The sequence below is a fragment of the Lynx rufus genome, unplaced genomic scaffold (assembly GCF_022079265.1).
Source record: "Lynx rufus isolate CCGP_SWC_20201006 ecotype Redwood Valley unplaced genomic scaffold, mLynRuf1.p SCAF_4, whole genome shotgun sequence".
Classification (NCBI taxonomy): domain Eukaryota; kingdom Metazoa; phylum Chordata; class Mammalia; order Carnivora; family Felidae; genus Lynx; species Lynx rufus.
The window spans coordinates 42,232,090-42,243,130 of record NW_025814856.1 but is presented as its reverse complement, the minus strand read 5'-3'; the positions used below and the strand labels follow the sequence as shown (position 1 = coordinate 42,243,130).

Genomic DNA, 11,041 nt, shown 5'->3' with positions numbered 1-11,041 from the left:
AGAGGCATTGAGAACACAAACTGAACCCGTATCAGGCACCGCAGTAGTTGTTCTCCATCCATTATCTGTGAGCATTTGAAGAGAAAGAAACAGCCCAAGACAGCTCCCTTGCTGTATATTCTTGACCTGCTTCTTGCTCTGTGCTCACAAAGCACTGCAGGAAAATAGGAGAATAATGTTAGTATTTGTCACCTGTTAGTCCCCTTTCCATTACAATCCTGCTTCTGGAAGTTACAGGTAAAGAAAGGCTGAAGCCAAATGCACAATCATCATTTTGGTGCATGAAGCCTGCTTCCTTTTTTGTTAGAGGCTATGACAGATAAATAGAAGGAAACAGAGAGGCTCTTTTCCATCCCTCCTCAAGCCTAGTGCCTTGTGCAATCTAAGTAGTCAACTCCCTGTTTCCTAGCATTTGAGTTTCACCATGGCCCTTCTGACTCTGCTGGGGTACCCTTAGTTTTCCTGAGGCCAACCCACTTCCAAGATGAATGGAAAAGAGTTAGGATGAATGCAAACAGATGACAGATACAGAGCATCAGAAAAGCCCATTCCACTAAGGAATCTGAGCCTGAAGTGTCCTCACCTAACTCGCCGCACAGCCTCTCACTTCTATTCTCTCTCCCTCCAGGCACGGGGGCCTCTGGCTAGCCAAAGTTCACTCTTGTGTCACATTCCCTTCTCCAAGTCGTGTGTTCTCCTGCGGTTAAGAGATCTAGGAAGTAGGAAGAGAAAGGAGTGTCCCTCTGGGGCACAGCGTTGTTCCACCTGTTCCATGTTTTCTTCCACTTTGGTATCAGTCATGTGGTGAGTAAATGGTATCACAGTGGATTTAATAATTCTCTTATTAAAGAGAATTCTCTTATTAAAGAGACTGGTGTTTGATTGTTTGGACTACAGTGGAAAGGAGGCTGAAACTGCTTCAGGCCTAGTCTTTACAAGAACCAACAATCTTCTAACTTGGACTTGTGGAGCTCTGAGCCATCATGTACGAAGTCTAATGACCTACTTGAGAGACCAGAGGAAAGATCATGTGCTACATGAAAAGAAACAGAGGTCAAAGAGGGGCCCAACTGAACTCAGTTCTGCTTGAATGTGCATAACACCAGACATGCAAGTGAGGCCATCTTGGGGCCACTAGGGAAGCCCGGCCAAGCCACCATCTGAACACCATGTCACCCCGGTTGTCACCAGGTAGGTCACCACCTTAGCCCTCCCTGAGTTCCCAATCCACAAAAGCATGACCCACAAAAGCAGTTTATAAAATTGATGTTTAAGTTACGGGTTAATAATGTGCCAAAAGATAACCCGACAGTGTCCCTTTACATTTTACATAAATTGGTACATAGTCACAATTCAAACTAATTTTTCATCATTTTCCCTCTTAGCTACACATAAGTCTCCAGGTACTTTTCTTCCAAACGATAAGCAACTTGTGTATTTCCCCCAAGAATCTCATATGCAAAGCACATTCCTACTGAGGTCTTAAACAGTTTAAAGCCATATGGTGAATTCCCCATGCACAATTCAACAAAAATAAATGATGAAAATAGCATGAGCTCAATTTCAGAAGTCAATGGAATGGTGATAGTATTTACAAAGCATGGCCTCCCTAAGTGATAGTAATAAAAAAAAATACATTATGACACGCTTGCAATGCAAAATCTTATCTCCAAACGATAGTACCTTGGACAGTTATTAGTGCCTTGCTTCTAGAAGAACATCTTGTAAGAGGTTTGGGGAATTTAATATTGCTGTTTTGTATTTATATGTAACATTCTTTTTTTTAAAAAATTTTTTTTTCAACGTTTATTTTTTTGGGGACAGAGAGAGACAGAGCATAACGGGGGAGGGGCAGAGAGAGAGGGAGACACAGAATCGGAAACAGGCTCCAGGCTCCGAGCCATCAGCCCAGAGCCCGACGCGGGGCTCGAACTCACGGACCGCGAGATCGTGACCTGGCTGAAGTCGGACGCTTAACCGACTGCGCCACCCAGGCGCCCCAATATATGTAACATTCTTAAACAGGTCAGTATGAAATATGATTTCACATGATTTTCAAATTAATGATTTATATACCTATAGGTGATATACCAAAATATTTTTTAGTTTAAACTATTTTGTAGTAACTTCTTAATGACTCAGGACCACACATAGAGCCATCATGATTTCTGAGTTGCCTTTTTCCAGCCTCTCCATTCTCCTCCCTTGCTGAGGACATGCTAGCTCTAACTTCTTTTGTCTGTGAACGAATCTGCAAAATTTCCATCATCTGTTCTAACTTGCAGTGTATATGTGTCATCCACTAAAATAAAACAGAGCGTTATGCTTATTAGAATGGTTCTAAATTAAGAGTAAGTAGTCACTGAGACAGGTCTTTCCATACGAAAATTCTGGTAGTGAATTCAGTGAATTTAGATTGCTATGAGTCCTCTTCATTCAACTTTTATATATTAGTTTAGGATTTAGACACTGGAGGTAGCTATTGAATACACTTCAAATTTACTTGTCATTCTAATCACTAATTTATTTTAAATCTCTTACTCTTATCTGCAGTAGTACAACAGCATAGGGGAAAATGAGCATCGTTTTGGCAATAGGTGAGAAATGCCATTCAGTATTTTAGGACATCTACATAGATCAAAATAAATTAGTATTGAAGACATTTAATACAACACGCTAATTACAAATTAATGAACTGCTCTGCATAATTCAAGACCTCCATTTTTATTTTTCAGTATTTGTGGACTGGAAGTAGCTGCATCATTACTTCAGTTTTCTACTTCATTTTTAGGATCAGTCATAAACAGCACACACCCTGGCCTGCTCTCCACCATGTGTGCACACACACATACGACTACTCAAATAAACGTACTTTATTCATGGAACCAGTTTGAAACAACCCTAAGGACACTGGAATACAATCTTCAAAGGCAGTAAACGTGATGTGAATCCAGTTGAATAAAAACCCAGAAGTAGGCACTCCATTCCCTTCATAGGGCACAGAACCAAATGCACAGCCAAATTAGCCTCCCGTTAAGGACATAGTCTGGTTTTCATCAGAAACCATCAACCTACTCTCCACTATAAGCATCCAGTCTGTTAAACCCATTATTTAAATGAACTTGGGAAATAACAACATACACCTTTCTGTCCGTCCTCATCAGCTCTGAATTTTGAGGGGCCAAGGAAGTGGAATGCATGCTTAATTGAGGCAGTAAATACAGGGCTGTAGCAGATTGTTTTACTGTTAAATACAGTAATGAGTTTTTAATGGCTGCTGTCCAAAATTACAGTGGAGAAAAATGGTTTATTAGTAATAATAATAGCTGGCACTTTTATCTTCGAAGCACTTTACAAATATTAGCTCATTAATCCTCCAACACTGGGAGGCAGTGGTAAATGTTTCTGTCCTCAGTTTACAGCTGGTGAAACAGGAAAATAGAGGGAGTAAGCAGGTTTTCAAAAAGAGGTTTTAGGTATAGAGGTCAATTTCCAATTCAAACGACTCATATCATTTTTGTAATAGTGTCATGATATTACTAATACAAGTACAACATGCACAGAAGCTGTTTATTCATTTTCTTTGCTGTGCAGCCTGGCATTGGGACTGGCGACCCTGATGGCCAACTGGGCTGCTCTTTCCACAATGGCTCTGCGGTTCTTGGAGGAGACACTGTGAACAGTCTCTGCACAGGAAGATTTGCTGCACATCAGCAGCACTTCAAGCTCCTTGACATGGTGGACTAGGAACTTCCAGAAGCCACTGGGCAGCATGTGCTTTGTTCTCCTGTTGCTCCCTTAACCAATGTTGGGTATTAAGATCTGGCCCTCAAATCTTCCGCACACCCTGTTATCAACATCTCTGGGGTTCCACCAGTTGCGCTTGAGTCTGACACATTGGTCTGACTGGTGCTGCATGAACTACTTGGTCCTCTTTTCATGTATTTAATTAAGTAAAATATTTTATTTTTAATTAAGCTCTATCCCCAACATGGGGCTCGAATTCACAACCCCAAGATCAAGAGTTGCAAGCTCTACCAAGTGAGCCAGCCAGGCGTCCCTCTTGGTCCTCTTTTTAATGATCTTGGGCTTCACCAGAGGTCTGAGGGCAGCCATGGTGCCGAGCAGGAGATGGCTGCTAGCTCCCCAGGCAGCACAGAGGAAGAGAGGACTCATATCAATTTTTATACATAATTGGATGGCATTCACTGTGATGACTGCCAGCCCCTTTTTCAGGGGTTAGTGGTTAAGGTCAAATCCAGTTTATTTGAACATGACTCACAAAAGCACACCAGTTGAATCCGAATTGCTCATTGGTGGTCCTTTAGTATTATTTCAAGCAAGTCAACTATCTTAAAAAATGCAGCCCAAATCAATTACATGCAGATGCTTCTATGCATGGAAAGGTGGTCTGTTGATACCCTTTGAAATCTAGCACCACTGAGAATTAATTGCTAGACGTTACAAAGCAAAATTGAATCAAGGTCAAAGTTAAACACCTTTATTTGGGCTTTCTATTTTTATCCATTCACTCAGATCTCCTTTATAGAAAAATAGTATCCATCTCAAATTAGCCAATAATAAAAAATAATCCAAACAGCCTATTATTCATTCTGGTGCAGTGTATAGATGTTAAAATTGTTATTATTTTTCTTTGTTTGCTTACAATTGTGGGCCATGTTACAATTTATTGCCATTGTATAATGCCTTAGATGTTTTAATCCAATGAATTCTCCACTGTGTCATCAGATACATTTTAGAGAAGAAGTTTAGTAAGTCTCTGGATTTATAACACAAAAATGAATATATTTCTTGAGAAGTCAAGTACTGTACTCTAGAGAAGCAGACATGGGTCCAACAAAAGCCCTACAACAAATCCATTTCCCATGTCCAAGGAAATGAGAACAACTGTCTAGGCAAAGCAAAAAGCAAACATTTTTGCCTCTATTACACAAAAAGAAATGGGAATTCTTTAGTATCTGAAAATACAAACACTGTTTATATTTTGCACATTAAAAGAAAATAATAACATCTGTTTCTAAATACCCCAAACCAAGAAATCAAATACCTCTCAAAATCCCAAATACATTGACCATGCCTATGATAGGGTTAATTTTTTTTTTTAATTCTAAAGCCTTAATCGACAGCTGTGAATAAAGATAGTGCCATCATGAAGATTGGTGTCATTTTAAGAAGAGTCAGGCTGCTTTACGACATGTGCCATAGTCAACTATTCCTATCTTAATCTGGCGTGGCAGATACTCACACCTCTGTCGAAATGCCAATGTAATGTAATTGGTTACATGTAACACCCAGATGTGAGGGAAGTCCATGCATATCAGTATGACAGAGCATCAGAAACATTTCTGCCAAGACAGAAGAATGGTAATGAGGGCAAGCAAAAGCTATGGGGAGGGTAAAGGTTGAATTTTACATATACTGGTGCCCAGGGACAGGAAGAGTCAGGCACCAAATGCTTTTACGACAAGACTTTGGAGAGAATACAAACATCCTCCTCTCCCAGTGTATCGCTCACATGGAAGCCCCTCACAATTAATCTGTTGCATTAAGGCTTTTGGATAGTCTTTTTAAATGCTGCCATTCCTGGGATTAAGCATGCATTTTCATGTCATACCTTAAGAGGAATCCTTTAGATCTCCTTTTCCACATGTTTAACTGAGATAATGAAGACACAGTACAGGTAAACTTGGATAAACAACAGGGACACGTGCTAGCTCTTGATGAAGACTATAGTTATAGAGGATATAATATTCTCCATAGACTATAGAGAATCCTGCTAACCAAGGGGGCACTGACACCGCACACTTGGGAAATGAAGTCCTAGATAGAAAAGAAAGGGTAGGCAAAGGACTGAATGGTTGTGGCTCCCCCCAAAATACCTATGTTGAGATCCAAATCCCAGAGTGGTACTATTTGGAGGTATGGCCTTTGGTAGGTAATTAGGTAGTGAGGTGGAGCCCTCATGAATGGGATTCGTTCCCTGATGAGAGAGACTCCAGAGAGCTCTCTTGTCCTCCTTCAGCCATTCTTGTTGTGAAGACACAATGAAAAGTCAACCAGGAGGAAGGCCCTCACAAGAGGAAGCAGACTATGCTGGCACTCTGACCTCAGACTTCCAGTTTCCAGAAATATAGGAAATAAATTTCTCTTGTTTATAAGCCTCTCTACCTAGAGTACTTTGTTACAGCACCCTGAATTAACACAGGGTGCTGATGGTGTATGAAAGAATCAAAGGGGGTTCAAGGTAGCAGTTAGGACTTGGGGCTGGGAATCAGACACTTCTGAGTTTCAGTCCGGATGAGTTCTGGCTCTGCCAGTTCTAAGCCATATGGGGTGACTTTGGACAAAACCCCCACAATGTCTGTGCCATCCAGCTCAAAATGTGCATTATAATAATAGTACTTCACAGGGCGTCTGGGTGCCTCAGTTGGTTAAGCATCCAACTTCGGCTCAGGTCATGATCTCACAGTTCATGGGTTCAAGCCTGCATCTGGCTCTGTGCTGACAGCTCAGAGCATGGAACCTGCTTCAGATCCTGTGTCTCCCTCTGTTGCTGCCCCTCCCCCACTCATGCTCTATCTCCCTCAGTTCCTCAAAATAAATAAACATTAAAAAAAATTTTAAGTGAAAAAAAAATTAAAACAGATAATAGTACTTCACATAAATGACTTACGCAGAGAATGCAAAATATATCATAAACATTTAATAGGTGGTAGCTATTTAAGCATCAGCCTGGCACACAGCCTTAGTCTGTCTGTAGGATAAAGCAATTATTTAATAAAAGCTTTTTAAAATGACTGGTCAATATCTCATAGGACCTATAATCAATTAACCAATCAGTCAATATATCATTGAATTAAAGAAGCTATGGAAAATCAAACCTCCTTATGTTTGGCCATGGCTACATTCAACCCTGGAATATAACTGGTTAAGATTTCATTATTTCCCCTAAACTCATTACATCCTTCGGCTTACATATTAACTTTTTAAAAAAACTCATTTATACCGTATTTTTCTTGTGTCTCAAATAAAATCTCAAAGTACTAGTGTGGGTATTGAACTGGGGTACAAATCAGGATATCTGAGCCTTAATTCTGGTTTCACCACTGCCTAACCAGCTATTAGACCGTATTTGTTTGTTTACAGTTGTTTTTGTTTGTTTTTAAAACAGACTAACGATTTATTCCTTTTTGTTCAGCACATCATTGTAAAAATCAAATAAGATGATATGGTAAAAAGAAAATCTCTAAAATACTGAAAGCACCCAAATAATGTAAGACATTAATAACTTTTCTTTTTAATAGAAATCTTCCAAAGTAATCTTCTGAACAGATGGAAATATAGTGTTGAGTATGTTAGAAAAGGTCAGCATTTACTTCTCCTTGCAATTTTGCATGTATGAGATGTGTTGTGTCCTTTGAACACATCAGCACACAAAACATCCCATAATAACCTGATATTCTGTCCCTTTACGTTCTTTAGCAAAGGTCTTCAATGTGATGACAAACTGAACTCACAATCAATTCTAACTACATGGAATGACCAAAACAAACAAACAAACAAACAAACAAAGCCACATTTTCCTTCCTTCCTTACCTACTATTACACTGTGGATTTTGCCCCTTAGCCCCAGGAAACACAAATGCTTCCTATCAATTAGGCTACCAATGCCCCCCCACCCCACCCCCATCTATTTCCTCACCCTCTTCACTCTACTGCCACTATGCCAAAGAAGAGGGGTACTGCTCCAGAGATTCAAATGTCCAGGTTACAGTGACTTTAAGCTGCTGGACTGTTATCTGAGGGTGTGTCTCCTTCGCAGGCAGGCATAATATCTGCAATCTCTAGTCTTACATTTACCACTTACAGCAAAAGCTTTTGTGAAGGAAGAACTTCTGCTAAAAATGCAAACCTGTTACCATAGAGGCTATAATAAGCCTTTGCATTAGTGTCTGTGCTGTATCAGCTCTCATCTTGGAAAGGGGAGATTATATGCAAGGGAACGGACAAAATTGGAAGTCTGGAGGCTGCAGCTGAAACCTACCTCTGAATGGGAACATGCCCACCTCGGGAAATGAAAGAAGGGCAAAGAAAGCAACGACCAAGGAAAGTGGGAGAAGATGGTACTGAATGCACATTTAATGGTTCTCCATTTTGTTCCGCTTTTGGCAATTCAAACCTTCTCCTTCCTCATTACCCCTTGTTCCATACATTTTAAGGCTTCAAGGTGTGCTGAATGTTCTTCATTAACATGCCAGATTCCAATCCATTCTCCACCCTCCTCCATCATCCTCTGTGCAGAGGAAACTAGTCTCTGCAGACCAATCAGGCTCCCCTGCCGTCTGACTTCTGGTTGGTTCGGCTACTCTGAGAAAGGAGAAGATCTGTATCTCCCACTTGACCGTGGCTGGTTCTCTCCGAAAAGCCACAGGTCCTGTCTGGTGGCCTTTCCCTAGGCTACTGCTCTCACCTCCTTAGTAACTTCCCTCATCTACTGTCTCTCTCACTGGATGAGGGGCAGCTCTTCAGCAGCCCTTTTTGAGTTCTCTCAAGCCTGTCTAAAAAGATGTGGTTGCTTCTTGAAACTCCCTTCAAATAACCCCTTTGAGTATGATTTATACATAAGAAAAAAATAAAAGTAAGAACAAGAAGAGACCACGTTTTACCCAGAGAAGACACAAAACTCTGGGTCCTTTAAGACTGCCAACAGCACTCTCTGGACACTCAGGTTCAAGACTGTGAGAACGTCAAGGTTTTTAAGATAAATCAGAAATACAAATTTTTACGTAAAATCCCTGGTTTTTACATATTGGCTGAAATATTTCTTAAACACTCCTAACAAAACACATGTGTAGGCTAGGTTCAGGGTTTGGATCCTAAATAGAGTCTTCTTTAGAAAAAAAAAATGTGCTTTTCATTGCAGTGTGTAATTACAACAAGGTAGAAATTCACATCTCTAGCATCCCTTTATTGCACAATTATTTAGTCCTAAAAATATAATTCTCTCTCCCTTATTTGAAAACTTGAGGTAAAACACAGAAGCATCCAGACTCGAAAGTAACAGGAATCTGGGTATCTGGGTCTGTTCGAAATGTATGAATCTAATCAAATCATCTAATTTCAGTAGGGCTCACTCCATTCATCTGCAAAATCAGGATAACGACTTCTTTCCTACCATCTTCACAGAGACATTTGGCTGAGAAATGAAATAATACACAGTAAATGAAAAGTGCATTTGAGCTCTTCAGAGAATAAAGTGCTGTTTAAACCAAAGGGATTAGTAAGAAAAACCTCAGAGGTTTGCCAAAGCTTTTTTTTTTTTCTTTTCCAAACACATTTCACAACACCAAGGCCAACATGATGTTAAAGAATGTCTACCCCAATCTATGTTGGTGGTACTCAACCCTAAGGTACATTACCATCACCAAAAGCTTTCAAAAATCCACAAGTCTTAGTCATCATCTCCAGGGATGCTGATGGGATTCATCTGGGCTGGTAGTTTTACAAAGATCTCCAGGTGATTCTCATTTCAGTCAAGCCTGAGAACCAGAACTCTTAGAATCTTTGAAGTATGTGGAACAACCACTATTAGTCTATGTGTGCATAATTGATGTAAGTATCAACAGTTTTCCATTTGATTGTGCTATGATGATGGTTCACACTGATTCATATACATAGGTATACACGCACATCTCTGTATCTTTATCCATTCATAAAGTGAATATGGAATAGATGGATAATAATAATTATAATTAAAAGCCAGAATTCATTGAGTGCTTAATAAGTTCTACTAAACTGTCTATATAGATTGCCCCACATAATGTTCATAATAACACACACAAGCTGGGCATGTATATTAACCTCCATCTCATAGAAGAAATCAGTGTTAGATTAAAATGACTTAGCCAAGGCCACATACCAAGGAGTTAGCAGACTGTGATTTTGAACCCAGGCAGCCTGATTACTATAGCCAGTGCATTTAACCACCACACCAGTTTGCTTCCTTCCCACTGTGCCACACAATATAAGGTTTATGAGATGCATAAAATGGAACGTATTCCCTCAAGAAAGTTAAGATCTGAGAAGGGAATTTTGATGCACACTAAAATTCACAGCTGAATAGCAAAGTGTTCTATCCCAAACCCTGGAGTTGGGGAGAGTTAGATTAGAAGATGGGCAGATGATGGATTTGCTGAGCTCCTACTTTGCAACTATGGTGAAAATGAAATGCAACAGAAGGGAGAATGATTATGATCACCAGGAAAAGAAACTCTGGTCAAAGAACAGAGCACACGTCTGTAACTGTCAAACTCAGTACATTTATTATTATCATCATCTGCTAGTATCACTCAGATTGGATATTTATACCTTCTTCAATTTACCTATATTGCCAGTTCAAGCAACAAACCACAATTTTGGAAGAATTCATCTCAGTTCAAATTCTATCTCTGATTCTTCTTGAAAAATTGTGTATAAATACACATAAACACACACACACACACACACACACACACACACACACACACTCCTAATAATCTGACTTCCGAAGAGATAAACAAGTTGTAATCTTTTGGTAGGAACAAACTATTATGAAAATTAAAATAACATTTTTTACACAAGATTTTACAAACTGAAAACAATATGCATTCTCTTTGTATTTTCATTATCTAAACACAATAGGAAGGTAAGCAGGATCATTTTTTATCCACAATACATAAAATCTCAATTAGTTATGGTCTATTTGTGCAGTGACTAAAAACATTCGTTAACAAAACAGAATTTTCTAGTTTACTGGATAAATATACCAGAGGAAATTGCAGAATAATGTTAGGTTGCCAAGCAACCACAGCTCTACTCCCTCTTGTTTGTGATCAATCCAACTCATTCATCAAGCTTCCTATCCCAGTGCTAGAGAATTCCAACCAATTTGTTTCTTGGGGAAATTATAGTGACTTTCGGTAACACAATAACACTTTTATTCTCAGAAGATAAACTTAGATGTTCTTTCGATCAAAGGGAT

General features: G+C 39.5%; 1 pseudogene; it reads right to left on the bottom strand.

Annotated features, from left to right (window-relative positions):
* Positions 1-3,570: 3,570 nt before the first annotated feature.
* On the bottom strand, positions 3,571-4,116 carry LOC124523063 (60S ribosomal protein L32-like; annotated as a pseudogene).
* Positions 4,117-11,041: the final 6,925 nt, after the last annotated feature.